The sequence below is a fragment of the Saimiri boliviensis genome, chromosome 4 (assembly GCF_048565385.1).
Source record: "Saimiri boliviensis isolate mSaiBol1 chromosome 4, mSaiBol1.pri, whole genome shotgun sequence".
In the NCBI taxonomy this organism is placed as follows: domain Eukaryota; kingdom Metazoa; phylum Chordata; class Mammalia; order Primates; family Cebidae; genus Saimiri; species Saimiri boliviensis.
Window position 1 is genome coordinate 139782930 of NC_133452.1, and position 20861 is coordinate 139803790.

Below are 20861 nucleotides of genomic sequence, written 5' to 3' on the forward strand. Positions count from 1 at the left end.
CGCAAAGAAAATAGGAACCTTGAAAAAAGATTGGACGAACTGCTGACGAGAATGGACAGCATAGAGAGGAGAATAAGTGAATTGATGGAGCTGAAAAACGCAACACGAGAACTTCGTGAAGCATGCACAAGCTTCAACAGCCGAATTGACCAAGCAGAAGAAAGGATATCAGAGGTCGAAGACCAACTCAATGAAATAAAAAGAGAAGGCAAGAACAGAGAAAAAAGCGCAAAAAGGAATGAACAAAATCTTCAAGAAATGTGGGACTATGTGAAAAGACCTAATCTACGTCTGATAGGTGTACCTGAATGTGATGAAGAGAATGAATCCAAGCTGGAAAATACTCTTCAGGATATTATCCAGGAAAACTTCCCTAACCTAGCAAGGCAGGCCAATATTCAAATCCAGGAAATACAGAGAACACCACAAAGATATTCCTCAAGAAGAGCAACCCCAAGGCACATAATCGTCAGATTCACCAGGGTTGAAATGAAAGAGAAAATGCTAAGGGCAGCCAGAGAGAAAGGTCGGGTTACCCACAAAGGGAAGCCCATTAGACTCACAGCAGATCTCTCAGCAGAAACCCTACAAGCCAGAAGAGACTGGGGGCCAATATTCAACATCCTTAAAGAAAAGAACTTTCAACCCAGAATCTCCTATCCAGCCAAACTCAGCTTCATAAGTGAAGGAAAAATAAAATCCTTTGTGAACAAGCAAGCACTCAGAGATTTCATCACCACCAAACCTGCTCTACAAGAACTCCTGAAAGAGGCTCTACACATATAAAGGAACAACCAGTACCAGCCACTCTAAAAACACACCAAATGGTAAAAAAGCAGCAACACAATCAAGAATCTGCATCAACTAACCAACAAAACAGCCAGGTAGCATCAAAATGACAGCATCAAATTCACACATAACAATACTATCCCTAAATGTCAATGGACTAAATGCCCCAATCAAAAGACACAGACTGGCAAATTGGATAAAAAGCCAAAACCCATCAGTGTGCTGTATCCAGGAAACCCATCTTACATGCAAGGATACACAAAGGCTCAAAATAAAGGGATGGAGGAAGATCTACCAAGCAAATGGAGAGCAAAAAAAGGCAGGAGTTGCAATTCTCATCTCTGATAAAATAGACTTTAAAGCAACAAAGATCAAAAGAGACAAAGAAGGACATTACATAATGGTAAAAGGATCACTGCAACAAGAAGAGCTAACGATCCTAAATATATATGCACCCAATACAGGAGCACCCAGATACATAAGGCAAGTTCTTAATGACTTACAAAGAGACTTAGACTCCCACACAATAATAGTGGGAGACTTTAACACCCCATTGTCAATATTAGACAGATCAACCAGACAGAAAATCAACAAGGATATCCAGGACCTGAACACAGACCTGGAACAAGCAAACCTAATAGACATTTACAGAACTCTCCACCCCAAATCCACAGAATATACATTCTTCTCAGCACCACATCACACCTACTCTAAAATTGACCACATAATTGGCAATAAATCACTCCTCAGCAAATGCAAAAGAACAGAAATCATAACAAACAGTCTCTCAGACCACAGTGCAATCGAGTTAGAACTCAGAATGCAGAAACTAACTCAGAACCGCACAGCTTCATGGAAACTGAACAACTTGCTCTTGAATGTTGACTGGATAAACAATGAAATGAAGGCAGAAATAAAGATGTTCTTCGAAACCAATGAGAACGAAGACACAACATACCAGAATCTCTGGGACACATTTAAAGCAGTCTCTAGAGGAAAATATATAGCAATGAGTGCCCACATGAGAAGAAAGGAGAGATCTAAAATTGACACCCTATCATCAAAATTGAAAGAGCTAGAGGAGCAAGATCAAAAAAACTCAAAACCTAGCAGAAGACAGGAAATAACTAAGATCAGAGCAGAACTGAAGGAAATAGAGACACAAAAAACTCTTCAAAAAATCAATAAATCCAGGAGCTGGTTTTTTGAAAAGATCAACAAAATAGACAGACCAGTAGCCAGATTAATAAAAAAGAAAAGAGAGAATAACCAAATTGATGCAATAAAAAACGATAAAGGGGATATCACCACAGATTCCACAGAAATCCAAACCATCATCAGAGATTATTACAAACAACTCTATGCACATAAACTAGTAAACCTGGAAGAAATGGATAAATTCCTGGACACCTGCCACCTCCCAAGCCTAAACCTGGAAGAAGCCGAAACCCTGAATAGACCAATAACATGGTCTGAAGTCGAGGCAGCAATAAAGAGCCTACCACCCAAAAAAAGCCCAGGTCCAGATGGGTTCACAGCTGAATTCTACCAGACATACAAGGAGGAGCTGATACCATTCCTTCTGAAACTATTCCAGACAATCCAAAAAGAGGGAATCCTTCCCAAATCATTTTACGAGACAAACATCATCCTGATACCAAAACCCGGCAGAGACTCAACAAGAAAAGAAAATTTCAGGCCAATATCCATGATGAACATAGATGCAAAAATCTTCAATAAAATACTGGCAAACCGATTGCAACAGCATATCAAAAAGCTCATCCACCATGATCAAGTAGGATTCATCCCGGGGATGCAAGGCTGGTTCAACATACGCAAGTCCATAAACATAATTCACCACATAAACAGAACCAAAGACAAAAACCACATGATTATCTCGATTGATGCAGAGAAGGCTTTTGACAAAATTCAACAACCCTTTATGCTAAAAACCCTCAATAAACTAGGTATTGACGGAACGTATCTCAAAACAATAAAAGCTATTTACGACAAACCAACAGCCAATATCATACTGAATGGGCAAAAACTGGAAGCATTCCCTTTGAAATCTGGCACTAGACAAGGATGCCCTCTCTCACCACTCCTATTCAATATAGTACTGGAAGTTCTAGCCAGAGCAATCAGGCAAGAAAAAGAAATAAAGGGTATCCAAATTGGAAAGGAGGAAATCAAATTGTCTCTATTTGCAGATGACATGATTGTATATCTGGAAGACCCCATCATCTCAGCCCAAAATCTCCTGAAACTGATAAACAACTTCAGCAAAGTCTCAGGATACAAAATCAACGTGCAAAAATCACAAGCATTCCTATACACCAGTAATAGACTTCAAGAGAGCCAAATCAAGAACGAACTGCCATTCACAATTGCTACAAAGAGAATAAAGTACCTAGGAATACAACTAACAAGGAATGTAAAGGACCTCTTCAAGGAGAACTACAAGCCATTGCTCAACGAAATAAGAGAGGATACAAACAGATGGAGAAAGATTCCATGTTCATGGTTAGGAAGAATCAACATCGTGAAAATGGCCATACTGCCCAAAGTAATTTACAGATTCAACGCTATTCCCATCAAGCTACCAATGACCTTCTTCACAGAACTGGAAAAAAACACCTTAAACTTCATATGGAACCAAAAGAGAGCCCGCATAGCCAAGTCAACTCTAAGCAAAAAGAACAAAGCGGGAGGCATCACACTACCGGACTTCAAACTATACTACAAGGCTACAGTAATCAAAACAGCATGGTACTGGTACCAAAACAGAGATATAGACCAATGGAACAGAACAGAGGCCTCAGAGGAAATACAACATACCCACAACCATCTGATCTTCGACAAACCTGACAAAAACAAGCAATGGGGAAAGGACTCCCTGTTTAATAAATGGTGTTGGGAAAACTGGCTAGCCATGTGCAGAAAGCAGAAACAGGACCCCTTCCTGACACCTTACACCAAAATTAACTCCAGATGGATTAAAGACTTAAACATCAGACCTAATACCATAAAAACCTTAGAAGAAAATCTAGGCAAAACCATTCAGGACATAGGTGTAGGCAAGGACTTCATGACCAAAACGCCAAAAGCAATGGCAACAAAAGCCAAAATAGACAAATGGGACCTAATCAAACTCCACAGCTTCTGCACGGCAAAAGAAACAGTCAGTAGAGTGAATCGGCAACCAACAGAATGGGAAAAAATTTTTGCAGTCTACCCATCTGACAAGGGGCTGATATCCAGAATTTACAAAGAACTAAAGCAGATCTACAAGAAAAAAACAAACAAGCCCATTCAAAAATGGGCAAAGGATATGAACAGATACTTTACAAAAGAAGACATACAGGAGGCCAACAAACATATGAAAAAATGCTCATCATCACTGGTCATCAGAGAAATGCAAATCAAAACCACATTGAGATACCATCTCACACCAGTTAGAATGGCGATCATTAAAAAATCGGGAAACAACAGATGCTGGAGAGGATGTGGAGAAATAGGAACACTTTTACACTGTTGGTGGGAATGTAAATTAATTCAACCATTGTGGAAGACAGTGTGGCGATTCCTCAAGGACCTAAAAATAGAAATCCAATTTGACCCAGCAATCCCATTACTGGGTATATATCCAAAGGATTATAAATCATTCTACTACAAGGACACGTGCACACGAATGTTCATTGCAGCACTGTTTACAATAGCAAAGACCTGGAACCAACCCAAATGCCCAACGATGATCGACTGGATAGGGAAAATGTGGTACATATACACCATGGAATATTATGCAGCCATCAAAAACGATGAGTTCACGTCCTTTATAGGGACATGGATGAACCTGGAAACCATCATTCTCAGCAAACTGACACAAGAGCAGAAAATCAAACACCGTATATTCTCGCTCATAGGCGGGTGTTGAACAATGAGAACACATGGACACAGGGAGGGGAGCACTACACACTGGGGTCCGTTGGGGGCAAATGGGGGAGGGGCGGGGGGTGGGGAGGTGGGAAGAGATAGCATGGGGAGAAATGACAGATACAGGTGAGGGGACGGAAGGCAGCAAAGCACACTGCCATGTGTGTACCTATGCAACAATCTTGCATGTTCATCACATGTACCCCAAAACCTAAAATGCAATAAAAAAAAAATAAATAAATAAATAAATAAATAAAGATGTCACCTTCAAAAATAACAAATGTAACACATGCTCACCACAATCTCTGAAACTATGCAAATAAAGAAAAAGCTAACATGCTTTTCTACACACCCTCTCCCCATTTATTCCCCAAATCTCACTACAAACAACTTGACACCCCAGGATTTGCCTTATACGCCTGTCTCCATACTCAAAGGAAAATATAGACACATAGGAGTTTTCAGTTGTTATAACTTTAGGAAAATTGAAGATATATGGATAGACAGAGACATAGATACCCACATATCTGTGCTCACCTTCTCTCTTTCTCTTTAATTTTTCTCATTTAAAACATTGTCACACTCCTCCAGGTCAAGAGGAAAACTCATTCTTCTGAGTAGTTTCACAGTATTCCACGGTATGAATGTTCTTCTTGCTATCAGGTTGTTTTCAGGTTTTCACTGTTAAAAACAATGCAGATATCACTGTGAATGGCAGTAATAACTTCCAAAAATTCTCCCCTTCATACAAGCAATAAATACATTGGCAAAACTGTCATAATCAACCTTTCCTGACCCCTAGAAATTAATCAAGGCTTGCATTAATCCAGGGATCCTCTGCTCATGAAAAATAGCTAAATCTAAGCAAGAACAGAGAGTTTTGTGACATTTGTAATTACCTTATTCCCATCTCCTCCTCTCTTGCTCCTTGGTAGCCCTAAAAACCAACAGCCAGCAATCACAGTGAAAATCAGAAGCCTGAAACCACTGAAGGGCGAATAAAGGGATTTAACTTCCTTGAAAGCCCTATTCTCAGAGAACTGTCATTTTGCAACCTGTCAGGTAGGTCTTTGAAATATCCCACTCCCAAGGCTTGTCTTTATTTGAGTGACTCAAATAAAATACAAACAGTGCAAATGGGCTTTTCTGGGATGAAGGGAAAGGCACTTCTTGAAAACAGATCAGTAGCAATTGTTATACATCAGGACTGCCTGAAGCAGTGGCTAACAGGTGGAATGAAAAACAGGCTAACTAAAAAATGTAAAGTAAAAGCTGAGTAATGAGATGTCCACATAAGGCTGACATATTTCTGGGACTCTAGAAGACCATGTGTATGTGTAAGGCTATGTGCGTGTCCAGGGCTGTGAGCATTCTCAGAAAAGAACTGAGAGGTTTTCAAGTTCTTACCTCTGGTTGACCTTGAGGCTCTGTGCAAGCAGCAAGTGATGGCTAAGATAGACACAACAACCATACCATTGACCATTAAAGGCATGCTCCAATACACATAGAGCCCCTTATTGGTTCCAAATATTTGGAAACTTATTGGTTCCAGATATTTAAGGAATTTGCTATTCAATCATTAGCCGATCTCCATACTAACTGAGCAGAGATTTCAGCAGTCACACATGACAAATAATCTAGACTGACACAATTCATTCTGAAAAGCCACTAAACAAACAACAAAAACCTTGGGTGGAGAGGAGGAGAAAAGTTGATTCATACAGCTGCTACATTACATTATTTTAAATGCCCAGGTCTTAAGAGAAAACTATACTACATGTAAAGAAACAATAAGTTATGGCCCAAACACAGTGAAAAAAAAAGCAGTCAAAAGAAACTATACTTGAGGAAGCCCAGACATGATACTTACCAGAGAAAGACTTGAATCATCAATCTTAAATATCTCTAAAAAACTAAGGGCAACAATATCTTAAAAAGTAAAGTCTGAAAATGATATCTTACCAAATACAGAATATCAATAAAAATATAGAAATTATTTTTTTAAAAATAGTAAATAGCAATTCTGGAATACAAAAATTATAAAAAAAACTGAATTAATGATTCACTGAAGGAGCCTAACAGCAGATTTGAGCAGGGTGAATTAAAAATTAAGATTCTGAAATATAGGTTATAGAGGTGATCCAGTATGAGGAACAGAAAAGAAAAAGAATGACAAAAAATGAACAGGTTCTCAGAGACCTCTAGGATTCCATGAGGCATATAAACACATGCATAATAGGAGTCCAAAATGGAGAGGAGAGGAAGGGATGAAAAGCATATTTGACAAAATAATGACCAAAATATCTGCAAATGTGATGCAAAACATTAATCTACACATCCAAGAAACTAAGCGAACTCCAAGGAAAATAAACACAAAGAAAGTGAGACCAAGACACATCACAAGGTGTCAAAAGACAAAGACCAAGAGAACATCTTAAAAACAGCAAGAAAGAAACAACTCATCATATACATTCACTCCTCAAAAACATTAACAGCTGATTTCTCATCAAAAATGATGACGGCCATAAGGCAATAGAATGACACATTCAAAATGCAGAAAGGAAAAGACTGTTACCCAAGAATTCTACATCCAGCAAAATTGTTATTCAGAAATAAAGAAGACATTAAGATAAACAAAAACTGATAGATTCTACAGCTAGTGGACCTGCCCTACAACAAAAATTACAAGGAGTCCTTTGGGCTAAAATAAAAAGACATAGTAACTCAAAGGAGATAGTAACTCAAATCTACATAAAAAAATAAAAGTACTAGTAAAGCTCAATACATAAGAAATTATAAAAGAGAGTATAAGTGTATATTTTTGTTTATAACTCTCTTTTTTTGCCTACCTAATTTAAAATGCACTCCATAAAGCAACAGTCATAAATCTATGCTGATGGGTATACAATGTACAGAGATATCATTTGTATAGCAATAACAGGACAAAGGAGAGGAAAGTGAATGGAGCATTATGGCAGCAAACTTTTTATATATTACTGTATTAGTCCATTTTCACACTGCTGATAAAGACATGCCCAAGACTGGGAAGAAAAAGAGATTTAACTGAACTTATAGTTCCTCATGGCTGGGGAGGTCTTGGAATCATGGTGGCAGGCGAAAGGCATTCATTATATGGCAGCAGCAAAAGAAAATGAGGAAGAGGCAAAAGCAGAAACCCTTGATAAAGCCATCAGATCTTGTGAGACTTATTGACTATCACAAGACTAGCACGGGAAAGACTTGCACCCATGATTCAACTACCTCCCCCTGGGTCCCTCCCACAAACATGTGGGAATCTGGGAGAGAGCATTTAAGTTGAGATTTGGATGGGGACACAGCCAAACCATGTTATTCTACCCCTGGACCTTCCAAATCTCAGGTCCTCATCTTTCAAAACCAATCATGCCTTCACAATAGTCCCCCAAATCTTAACTCATTTCAGCATTAACCGAAAAGTCCACAATCCAAAGTCTCATCTGACACAAGGCAAGTCCCTTCTGTCTATGGGCCTGTAAAATCAAAAGCAAGCTAGTTACTTCCTAGATACAATGGGAGTACAGGTATTGCAAAATACAGTCATTTCAAATGAAAGAAATTGGCCAAAACAAAAGGATAATAGGACCCATGCAAGTCTGAAATCCAGCAGGGCAGTCAAATTTTAAAGCTCCAAAATGATCTCCTTTGACTCCAGGTCATGCTGATGTAAGAGATAGATTCTCATAATCTTGGGTAGCTCCAGCCTAGTGGTTTTGCAGGGTACAGCCTCCCTCCCAGCTGCTTTCACAGGCTGACACTGAGTGTCTGTGGCTTTTCCATGCACATGGTGCAAACTATTGGCGGATCTACCATTCTGGGGCCTAGAGGACAGTGGTCCTCTTCTCACAGCTCCACTAGGCAGCACCCCACTCAAATTAATCATCTAAACTTCCATCTTAAAGAACTATAAAAAAGGAAAACAAACTAAAAGCAAGTAAGAAAGATGGAAATAACAAAGACTAAAGTGGAAATTAATAAAATAAGAAATAAAAAAATAGATGAAATTAACAAAATAAAAAGTTGTTTCTTTGAAAGATCAACAAAATTTACAAACCTTTATCTAGACTGATCAATATAAAAGAGAGTAGAGGCCGGGCGTGGTGGCTCACACCTGTAATCCCAGCACTTTGGGAGGCCAAGGCGGGTGGATCATGAGGTCAAGAGATCGAGACCATCCTGGTCAACATAGTGAAACCCCGTCTCTACTAAAAATACAAAAAAATTATCTGGGCATGGTGGCACATGCCTGTAATCCCAGCTACTCAGGAGGCGGAGGCAGGAGAATTGCCTGAATCCAGGAGGTGGAGGTTGCAGTGAGCCGAGATCGCACCATTGCACTCCAGCCTGGGTAACAACAGCGAAACTCCGTCTCAAAAATAAACAGATAAATAAATAAAATAAAATAAAAGAGAGTAGACTCAAATTGTAAAATTAGGAATCCAAGAGGGGATATTACTGCTGGATCCCTTCCTTACCCCATATTTTAAAAAATTAACTCCATAGACATCCAAATACAAGAAGCTCAAAGAACACCTGGGAAATTCATTGCAAAAAGATCATCACCTAGGCACACAGTCATCAGGTTCCCTAAAGTTAAGATGAAGGAAAGAATCTTAAGAGCTGTGAGACAAAAGTATCAAATAATCTATAAAGGAAAAATCTATTAGAATAACAGCAGAATTCTCAGCAGAAACCTTGCAAACCAGAAGGGATTGGGGGTCACATCTTTAGTCTTCTGAAACAAAATAATTGTCACCCAAGAATTTTAAATCTGACAAAACTAAGCTTCATAAATGGAGGAGATATAAAGTCTTGCTCAGACAAACAGATGCTGAGAGAATTCACTACTATTAAGCCAGCACTATAAGAAGTGCTAAAAGTTCTAAATCTTAGATCAAAACCTTGAAATACACCAAAATAGAACATCCTTAAAACATAAATCTCACAGGATATATAAAATAATCACACAATGAGGGGGGTGGGGGTGGGAGGATGGTAGGGAATGCTGGTTGTTAAGGCAACAACTAGCATAATGAATAGGACAACACCTCACATCTCAATACTAACATTGAATGTAAATGGCCTAAATGCGCCACTTAAAAGATACAAAATGGCAGAATGGATAAAAACCCACACACCAAGTATCTGCTGTCTTCAAGAGACTCTCCTCACACATAAGGAGTCACATAAACTTAAGGTAAAGGGATGATAAAAGATATTCCATGCAAATGGAAACCAAAAGCAAGCAGAATTAGTTATTTTTATATCAGACAAAACAGACATTAAAGCAGCAACAGTTAAAAAAGACAAAAAGGGATATTACATAATGATAAAAAGGATTAGTCCAACAGGAAAATATCACAATTCTAAATGTATATGCACGTAACACTGAAGTTCCCAAGTTCATAAAACGATTACTACTAGACCTAAGAAATGAGATAGATGGCAACACAATAATAGTGGGGACTTCAATACTCCACTGACGGCACTAGACAAGTCATCAAGAGAGAAAGTTAATGAAACAATTGGCTTAAACTATACCCTAGAACAAATAGACTTAACAGATATTTACAGAACATTCTACCCAACAATTGCAGAATACACATTCCTTTCATCAGTATATGAAACATTCTCCAAGATAGACCATATAGTAGGTCACAAAACAAGTCTCAATAAATTTTTTAAAAATTGAAATTATATCAAGTATCCTCTCAGACCACAATGGAATAAAACTGGAAGTTAACTCCAAAAGGAACCCTCAAAACGATACAAACACATTAAAGTTAAATAATCTGCTCTTGAATGATCTTTGGGTCAACAATGAAATCAAGATTAAAATTTAAAAATTATTTAAGCTGAATATGATAGTTAATCAATTTATCAAAACCTCTGAGATACAGCAAAAGTGGTGTTAAGAGGAAAGTTCACTGTGTTAAATGCCCACATCAAAAACTACGAAAGAGCACAAAAAAGACAATCTAAGGTCACACCTCAAGGAACCAGAGAAACAAGAACAAACCAAACCAAAACCCAGTAGGCGAAAAGAAATTACAAAGATCAGAGCAGAACTATATGAAACTAAAACCAACAAAAATACAAAAGACAAATGAAACAAAAAGCTAGTTATTTGGAAAGATAGACTAAATGACAGACCGTTAGTGAGGTTAACCAAGCAAAGAAGAGAGAAGATCCAAATAAGCTCAATTAGAAATGAAAGGGAAACTATTACAACCAGTACAATGGAAATACCAATGGTCATTCAAGACTGCTATGAACAGGTTTTCATGTACAAACTAGAAAATCTAGAGGAGACAGATACATTCCTGGAAATATGTTGCCTTTCTAGATTACATAAGGAAGAAATAGAAACTCTGAACAGGCCAATATCAGCGAGAGTGAAACAGTAATAAAAAAAAATCATCACAAAAAATAAAAGTCCAGGACCAGATGGATTCACAGGTGAATTCTATCAGGCATTCAACGAACAGTTGGCACCCATCTTACACAAACTATCCCAAAAGACAGAGAAAGAGGGAATGCTATCTAAATCATTCTATGAAACCAGTATCCCTAATACCAAAACCAGGAAGGAACATAACAAAAAAACGACAGACTAATATCCCTGATGAACATAGATGCAAAAATCCTCAACAAAATATTAGCTAACCAAATCCAACAGCATATCAAAGAGATAATATATCATGATCAAGTGGATTTCACACCAGGGATGCAGTTATGGTTTAACATAAACAGGTAAATAAATGTAATACATCACATAAGCAATTTTAAAAAACAAAAATCATATCATCATTTCAATAAATGCAGAAAAAACATTTGACAAAATCCACATTTGGAAGGAAAGAAGGAAGGGAGGGAGGGAGGGAAGGAGGAAGGTGAGGGAAGGGGAGGGGGAGGGGAGGGAGGGAAGGAAAGGAAGGGAAGATAGCCCACAAAATGAAAGAAAATATCCAGAAATAACATACCTGATAAGAAAAACTTCTATCGAGAATATATAATGAAGTCTTACATCTCAATAATTTAAAAAAAAAAACCATTTTTGAAATAGGCAAGGTATTTGGATAGGCATTTCTCCAAATATATACAAATAGTAAGTAAGTACATAAAAGGATGTTCCATGTTACTAGTCATTGGAGATATGCAAATCAACACTACACTTTATACCCACTAGGAAGGCTAGAATAAAAGACAGACAATAACAAGTGTTAGCAAGATAGGGAGAAACGGAACACTCATATATTGCTGGTGGAACAGCCACTTTGGAAAACAGTTTTCACAGGTCCTCAAAATGTTACACATGTGACTGAACAATTCCACTTCTAAGTATACAACCAAGGGAGCTGAAAACGTGTCCACACAAACACTTGCACACAAATATTTGTAGCAGCATTATTTATTATAGCCAAAAGGTAGAAACAACTCAAATATCTATCAACTGATAGACAAACAAAATGTGGTACTTCCATAAAATGGAATAGTATTTGGCCATTAAAAAGAATGAAGTAGGACTGGGCACAGTAGCTCACACCTGTAATCCCAACACTTTGGGAGGCCAAAGCCACAGATCACCTGAGGTTAGGAGTTTGAGACCAGCCTGGCTGACATGGAGAAACCCCTGTCTCTACTAAAGATACAAAAACTAGCCAGGCGTGGTGGCGTGTGCCTGTAATCCTAGCTACTTGGGAGGCTGAGGCAAGAGAATCACTTGAACCCAGGAGGTAGAGGTTGCCGTGAGCCAAGATCATGCCACTGCACTCCAGCCTAGGTGACAGATAGTAATGGTGGTTGCATACCTTTGTGAATGCAGTTGGCCCATGAACAACATGGGTTTGAACTGTACAGTTCACTTACTTCCAGCTCTGCCACCCCAGGATGGCAAGACCAACTCTGCCTCTTCCACTTCCTTTCCAACATACTCAACATGAAGACAATGAGAATGACAGCCTTTATAATGATCCACTTTCAGGTAATGAATAGGAAACATATATTATCTTCCTTATGCTTTTCTTAATAACATTTTCTTTTCTGCAGCCTACTTTATTGTAAGAGTACAAGATATAAATATACAGTATATTCTAATGGGTGAGTTTTTTGGGATGTGAATTGTATTCCAATAAAAGGAAAAATGCAGAAATAAACACTTTTGTATATGTATTATTATATATTCATGATTTTCTTTCTCAAGGATATATTCCCAAATGTTAGATGGCGGTGTCAAAGTTCTAAGGGTTTTTTCCCCTGAATTGTAGATACTCCCAGGTTATTTTCCAAAAGTGATACTAATTCACACTCACAACAAAAGTTATTTTCCAAAAGTGATATACTAATTCACACTCACAAGAAAATTTTAGTTCTCTGAATTCTGTCTGTCCCACTGTGCTTAAATTTTGCCAAGCATATGGGTGAAAATGATATTATTACTTAAACCACATTTCCCTCTTTCATTGCACTTCTTTGATATTTATGTATAATTTGGATTTCTTCAACTATGAGTTACCAAATTATATTCTTTGCCTATTTTTCTATTAGGTTTTTGTCTTTTTCTTAACAATGTGTGAGAGCTCTTCGTACGCTGGAAGTATTAACCCTTTATCTAGCTTATGCATTACAGATTTTGGCCCCTTTTTGTTTATAGTATCTGTGCCTTGAAGTATCTATTTAGATCATTACAATACAGGTTGAGTAATTTGAAAAAAAAAAAAAAAAAACAAGAAATAAGACTACTTCATACCTCTTCTTTTCTTAAACCTCCATACCCAGCTCTTCACTCTCACTGTAAAATAGAAGGCTTCCAAAAAGGAAGTCCTCTTCTTGCCACTACCAATACATTGACCTGCCTGAATGTGTGCCAACACGTGCTGCACCTGCAGCTCTTAAAGTGGTCAGCTGTTCTCTCTTGAGATCCACGGGCTATACTCCCTTTTTCATAGCTCCTTGAAATTTAAATTCAAACTTCTGGCTTTGTACCATCAGTTACCATGATGGGAACTTGGTAGATATCATATACACTGGTTGAAATGAATTGATGGGTTTGGATCAAGACAAATTAGAGATTGCTCAAAGACAGATCAATTTCCTGAAATTATGACCAGACTTGGTCTGGTCTAGTCAAAATTCTAGAGCAGTGTTTCTCACAACTTTTTTTTTTAATCTCAAGACTTCTCTGCACCCTTAAAAACTGAGGACCTGGCCTGGTGCAGTGGCAAACATCTGTAATCCCAAGACTTTGGGAGGCTGAGGTGGAGGGATCACCTGAGGTCAGGAGTTTGAGACCAGCCTGGCCAACATGTTGAAACTCCGTCTCTACTAAAAATACAAAAATTATCCAGGTGTGGTGGTGTGTACCTGCAATCCCAGCTACTCGGAAGGCTGAGGCTGTGAGTGTGTGACAGCAAAGAAGCAAACAACACAGTGGTTACAAGTGTAGCACAGTTTAGTATCACTGCCTCAATGTGTGGTGAGCCCACAGCTGTTTGACCCACCACCGCACGTGCACATTGGTGTAAATGTCAACACAGAATAAAAGACATCAAAAAAGTTATTCATCACTTTGACCATTTCAGCACTGTGTGGGGTGTGTGTGTGTGTGTGTGTGTGTGTGTGTGTGTGTGTTACCCATCAAAGAAGCCTTCTTTGATGATCATGTATCTGATACAAGATGAATACAAGAAAAGCAGTAAGTCCAGCCTCCATTTATAAGCAAAAAGTACAATTGTGCAGACAAGATATTAATACAGTCTTCCTGTTGGCAGCTGAGACTTTCACTCAACAGGTCACAGTATTGATAGTGGCAGTGTCACAACTTCTCTGCTGACTCTGCAACCAGTAGACACTCAGCAAAGCCAGCCCTAGAAGGCCTCATTCTTGGCTCAGCGGTCGTGTTCTTTCCCAGCCTGTGCAATATGATAACTTACTCTGTAAGATGCTTCCGTGGCTCTTTCATGTCTAGTTTGAAAGGCTGTAACAAGTTTGGGGTTTTTAAGAGGCTCATCATGTGTATATTTAAAACACTCAATTCCCTTGTCCTTTAAACTCTGAATGTTTTGTCCAAAAATAATGTCACAATTTAACTACCACCATAATATAATTCAGACATTTTCTGTTGCATAAGACAAAATAAGGTAAATTATTAATATCTATAGAGCTGATGCCCATCACATTTTCATTGCCTATTTCAATTTCACACAGTTTCTTGGGATTAGACTTCTCCTTTCATGACCGAGAGAATGTTCTGCTACAGCAATTCTATACTTTTCAGCGTCTTTACATATGGATAGCACAGCTGCACGCTGAGAAAGCAAATCTTCTCATGTCCCTTTGGAAAAGTCCATGACACATCCTTAAATATAATGAAAATGTGTAATAAATAAATTTCATTTTATTCTAGAATAAGATATTAGATTCTAGAATTGTAACAGTTTTAGACAGAATTATAAAATTTATAAAACGGTTCAGAAAAATAGTAAACTGCTATTGAAACAAGAAAAAAACCATACTTTTTGTTATATTTCTGCACCGTTACAAGGAAACTGTTGAGACTTCAAAATAATGCATGAAGATGATAGTAGGCACAGGGAAGACAGACAGCAGGAACCTAGTGGAGGTACTGAGAACACAACCTGAGTTCATCTCTGAAAATGTGCATGGGAACACATCAGCCCTACTAACTTAGAAGGTTCTGGAGAACATAAGAACACAAGCACACGTTTCACCAGCCATCATCTAGCATCTTCACACGCCACCTATCACAACCTCTGGAAAATCCTAGGGCACTATCCTGTGAGAGTGATGGTGAAAAGGGGAAATACTGTCTTAGTATTATTATGAAATAGTTTCAGCCTCGCAGACCCTTGAAAGGGTCATGGAGACTCCAGGGATCCACAGACCACATCATGAGAACACTATTCTAGACGACTTCCTTTGATCTTGAAGGCAGAATCCAGGAAGAGAAAAAAAAAAAAAAAATCAAGGCACAGGGAGCTTGGGCTTTCCCACAGCCTTGGGGCTTCCAACCAGGGTTGGGAGGTGGCTTCTTTACCAGGAAGAGCCTCCTCCACACTCATAGGCCTTCTGCAGCTGCAGGCTTCCAAACCAGAAAGGACATTCAAGGCAGCCACACAGCACGCTTGCTTCTCTACAGCTTTCTCTCCGTTCCTGGGGACATGTTCCACCTCACTGTCAACCCCTCACATGTGCACGCCATTCTGGAGACGGGTCATAAAGATTTGAACTATATTGGCTCAATGAGGACATTTTGGCTCCAGACTGTGCTGAACTTTGCCCATTCCAGAAATATCCCGTAAGACATTCCCAAGGCACTGAATGATGCGAACCACATTTATCCACTTACCACGGACAAAAATGTGACTGCAAAGCAGAACCTCAGTTTCTTCCCAGATAAAAGAGATGATGCAGACGGTGTTCATAATACAAAACTTCCCTTTCCCATTATTTTAAAATAACTTCCCATGGCTCATGACAGACTCTTGCAGTCTTAAGAATGATTTAGTTTAGAATCAATACCAAGCACTCCTCTTACCCTCTGCCCTTACGCACGGGAGCAGAAGGATACGGTCCAGCAGATGGCGTCATCCCCACGTGCTTCAGGAGTTTTGCAACTAATGATAATATTAACAGGCATAGCAGAAAAGCAGTAGCAATGTGTCTGTGTCACTTATTATAGGCACAGTTATCAAGCATTAGGATTTACTCTGCAAATACTTTTTTTTAAAAAATTCCACATTGTATTGTCACAGGAGAGTGAACTGTCATTCAACCCAGTCTCCTTAAGCACTATTCCTCTTTCTATTTTATTAGCCAGCTTTCTATCTGAGTTAGCATGCTCTGGCTGCCATAACAAATACCACACACTGGGGACTTAGACAACAACATTTATTCTCCCACAGTCCTGGAGGCTGGAAGTCCAAGACATGGGCAGGGTTGGTTTCTCCTGAGGCCCCTCTCCTTGGCTTTCAGATGGCGTCTTCTCTCTGTGTCTTCAAATGACCTTCCCTCTTCGTGTATCTGTGTCTTCATTTCATCTCCTTATAAAGACAGCATCCAAACTGGATTAGGGCTCACCCAAAGGTCTCATTTTCACTTAAATGCCTCTTTTAACATTCTATCCCTAAATATAGTCACATCCTGAGATCCTGAAGGTTGGGGTTTCAACATATGAGCTCTGGAGAGGCCAAATCCAACCCCTAACATCATCTCTCCTGCATCCTTCAAGTGCCCTCTTACGTTTTCTCAGGGAAGGCTGGGCAGCAAACCTTATCAGCCTTGTTCACCTCTGAATCAACAGCCCTTGGCAAAGATTTCTGGCATGTAGCAATGGTTCCATAAATATTTGTTGAAAATCTGGAAAGTTTAATGAATGTTCACTTGTAGATCCATCAGCATCACAAACATGAAAATATTATAACCTAAGAATCCTATTCAAGTGACTCCATTCTATATTTTTATAATAAGAAATAATTATTTATTCTCACACAAAGTATCCCAAATCAGATCCAAAAGATTATTACATGATGCAATTATTAAGTCTTAAATTATTTTTTGAGTGGTAACTCAAAATAATTCTATGAGTTTACTTAACATCTTTACCTTTGTTAGGGCAAGAGAACTAAATAAACTTTTAAAATATGAGTTTCAGAATGAATAATAATTTACCATGTTGCTAACTGAATGGAGTTTATTTTAAACTGTGCTGTCCATGGACTAAAGCCTTCCATATTGATAAGTAATTCTGCATGTGAACACACACTTTCACAAACCACAGCATGTGCAGATTAAAGGAAAAGAGTTTTTGGTCAAAATTTCCCCACATATGCTCTCAGGCAATATAATTTATTATGTAAATGAGCTCCTTTAAAGCATGAATGTTTAAAGCAGGAAATTAAGCAAATCTGGGTTGTTGGGGGTTTTTCTCTCCCTCTCTAAATAGAAAAAGGGATGTTTCTCAAGGCATTCAGCAGTCAGGACATTTATAACTTTCATTCCATGAACTCATAAACATCTGCATTTGCATCTGGAGTTATATGGCCTCTCCATTAAACTGAAATTCATCCACACGCTGTTATCTGGAAAATTATTCATCAGAAAGAAAAGTATTGCAAAATGTAGCTGGCTTCTTGAATGTCACGGAAAAAATTCTTTAAAAAAATAAAATAAAAAATAAACGTTCTGAACTCTGCAGAACTGGCAGGAAACTGAAGAAGTTCAGGATTTTTCTCTGCTGATTTTAGTCTTCTTAAATACCAGGGAGCCTTAAAATACCTTCACTGGGGGCAACGGAGAGAGACAGAAATAGCAGCATTGTGTTGGCCTCAGTGGGCCGTCCCATTCATACAGCAGCCTGCAAACAATCTCTCGTGCCACATTTAGGGAAAAACACAATTTTAGGAAATCCAAACAACCCGTAAACCCACTGACCTACAGATAACCTATTCAGCAACAATGAAACTTGAAAAAAGTAAAAGGGAAAAGAAACTTGCAAAGGAAAAAGAAGGCTTCCCTATCTCAGGAACTAAGTTGAAATCTCAGATGTTTCAAACCCTTGCCTTCATGGGTCTGCTCTGGTTGTGAAGTTTCACTGGGTAATTTTCGCTCGATACGTAAGTCACTATGGAGGACGGCTCCACACCATGGCTCTGAAGCGCGGGGAACACCGTACATACTCAGCTAACAGCGCATCAGGTCTCCAGGACACAGACAAACCTTCAGTTAAATTTCACCTCAAATGCAGCTAACACAGAGCATCAGGTCTCTGGGACACAGACGAACTCCAGTTAAATTTCACCTCAAAAGCACAGAGGAGCATTGAGATTGTTTGCTAAATGCTCAACCACTGCAGGAAATCACGCCAAGAAAACTATCATGGAGCCTGTGGGCTTTTCCCAAGTAAGAAGACACCTCAGAGAAAGAAGGCCGTTGTAGTAGCTCTTAGTGCAGACCACAGGAGGGAAAGATCCAGATACAAACGGGGACGAAAATCAAATATGTGTGGACTTTTCCTAGAACCCTCCCTCGGCTTTATGAAAGCACAGATGCCAGATGCCCCTCCATTCTGAATATCATTCAAAACAAAAAGCATTTCAGAATTTTGTTTCCACATGCAAATTGTGATGACCTAGAAAAGTACAAAAGCTTTGATTTGTTTGTTTGTTTTACTTCTCTCTTTGTCCCAGGGACGGGAGAAATTTTTTTAAGTAAGAAAAATAGCAAGACATGGTGGCTCATGCCTATAACCCTAGTACTTTCAGAGGCCAGGGCAGAGGGATCACTTGAGGCCAGGAGTTCAAGATCAGCCTGGGAAACATATCTCTACAAAAAAAAATAAAAGTTATCTGGGCATGGCTGTGCACGTTGGGAGTCCCAGCTACTCAGGAGGCTGAGGCAGGAGGGTGAGTGGAGCCCAGGAGGTTGAGGCTGAGGTGGGCTATGATCATGCCACTGCATTCCAGCCTGGGTGACAGAGAGATACCATCTCTAAAAATAAATAAAATAAAAGAAGGAAAGTAGCAAACTTTCACCAAGGTATTAATATCTAAACCAAAGTAAGGAGGCCAGCTCTAGGCCTTGGAAAAACAAGCCTAAAGAAGCAGTGTTTTCTCAAATCAAAACAGGAAAACCTAAGAGTTTTTAAGGAAGTTTTCTACATGAGAAAAATCTGAAGCAAATATGAGGGTGTCCAGAGAACAGAGAAGACTCTAGAGGAACAAGCACTGGTTGTGTCATCAGTGGCCAAATACTCAGACAAAAAGAGGGAGCAGACCTCTCCAGGCTGTCCCTTGGAAGCCCAACACCTGTGCCTCCTCACCCTAGCAAGTGGAAACCCGGTGTACAAGACATGGCCCAGTCCAGACCAACCCACAGATGGCTCAGGCCACTCGGGCACAGGGCATTCCAGTATCCCAGTGCCCATTCCCCGCCTTCCACTTCTGGTGAAAGTGAGCCCTGAGCTAGCCTGCCACTCATCGACACCTCACGGAGATCTCCTTATAGGATGATTCGCAACTCACAGCAGACTTCTTAAAGGATGGACTCTAGGCCGGGCGCGGTGGCTCACGCCTGTAATCCCAACACTTTGGGAGGCCGAGGCGGGTGGATCACGAGGTCAAGAGATCGAGACCATCCTGGTCAACATGGTGAAACCCCGTCTCTACTAAAAATACAAAAAATCAGCTGGGCATAGTGGTGCATGCCTGTAATCCCAGCTACTCAGGAGGCTGAGGCAGGAGAATTGCCTGAACCCAGGAGGTGGAGGTTGCAGTGAGCCGAGATCGCACCATTGCACTCCAGCCTGGGTAACAAGAGCGAAACTCCGTCTCAAAAAAAAAAGCATGGACCCTAGGGCAGACATCTTCCATTTTATTTACCTTTTATTTATTTATTTTTTTATTTGAGACAGGGTCTCTGTTACCCAGGCTGAAGTGCAGTGGCACAACTTTGGCTCACTGCAGCCTCACCTTCCAAGTAGCTGGGACTACAGCCATGCACCACAATGCCCGGCTAAGTTTTTTTTATTCTTTGTAGAGACGGGATATGGCTATGTTGGCCAGGCTTGTCTCAAACCCCTGGGCTCCCGTGATCCTCCCCACTCAGCTTCCCAAAGTGCTGGGATTACAAACATGAGCATCATGCCCAGCCACATCTTCTATTTTAAGACAAAGATAGTATAATCTTGGAATTGTAAAACACAGACCTTCTGGATAATATTTTAAATGAGAGGCATTCTCAAGTTGAACAAGAAAAAAGGAGAATTTATGCTCACTCTACAATAAACCAATGTTTACATTCTAAGCAGTTTATTGGTAATTGTTAAACATTTTGTGACCTATGGTCCACCCTGTGCAGTGGAACCATAAAATGATTCCCCCAATTACCCTTAAGTTATAATAATTAAGCCAGATGGATCGTGACTGCCTCATAGATACCAATAAAACTCACTGTCATAAACTGTAACCCGTCATCAGCTCTTGCCATCCATGTGCCAGAGACCCTCAGGGACAGGAAAACCAAGCTCCATGGTAAAAATCAGAACACACCAGCCGTCTCTGTGCTTTCATTACTATTGCTTCTAA

The 20861-nt window shown here is 39.4% G+C and overlaps 1 long non-coding RNA gene across 3 annotated transcripts in view; it reads right to left on the reverse strand.

Annotated features, from left to right (window-relative positions):
• Positions 1 to 20861, reverse strand: part of LOC104651283 (uncharacterized) — an 81296-nt gene that overhangs the window by 37615 nt on the left and 22820 nt on the right. For all 3 annotated transcript variants that reach the window (XR_012517403.1, XR_744788.3, XR_012517402.1), the window contains exon 2: positions 5260 to 5403. This is a non-coding gene — a long non-coding RNA (uncharacterized LOC104651283). The remainder of the gene's footprint in view (positions 1 to 5259; positions 5404 to 20861) is intronic.